The sequence below is a fragment of the Blennius ocellaris genome (genome assembly GCF_963422515.1).
Source record: "Blennius ocellaris genome assembly, chromosome: 7".
Taxonomy (NCBI): domain Eukaryota; kingdom Metazoa; phylum Chordata; class Actinopteri; order Blenniiformes; family Blenniidae; genus Blennius; species Blennius ocellaris.
In genome coordinates, this window is record NC_137656.1 from 22,689,057 (window position 1) to 22,689,557 (window position 501).

Below are 501 nucleotides of genomic sequence, written 5' to 3' on the forward strand. Positions count from 1 at the left end.
TTTGGCAACCGGCGCGGCTCGCTGTTCCAGGCAAGTTCCCACCAGAGTCCCTGCGGTTGGATCTTGTTTCAACAGACTACAGAACGGATCGTTTCATTCATTCCTGCAGTTCGCACATTTGACATAATCACACCTGTGAGAGTACAAGTTGTTTTGTAGTCCGTATGTAGGGCAGGCAGCATGGACCGCGCATCGAGGTCTGTTCATCTGCTGGTTCCACCGCGCCGTGCGTAAAAGTTGTGCGTAACGACCACGGCGAAGTCCCTCCTGAAGACTTCGAGCCCGCTTTGAAAATATGTGAATATTGAGCGGAAAGTGTGAGGCGGAGAGAGCTTCGTATGGATCAATATTCCCCTTCGAAGCGAATTATCTCAACAAGTCGTCCAGAATGAGTCGGTGTCCCTCTCTGCCGCCGCGGCTGGGACTCTGCGGCGTTAAACGGTTGTTAGCAGATCACTGACTGTCTTGTGCGCAATCCTCAGGGCACTAAACTCATCATCT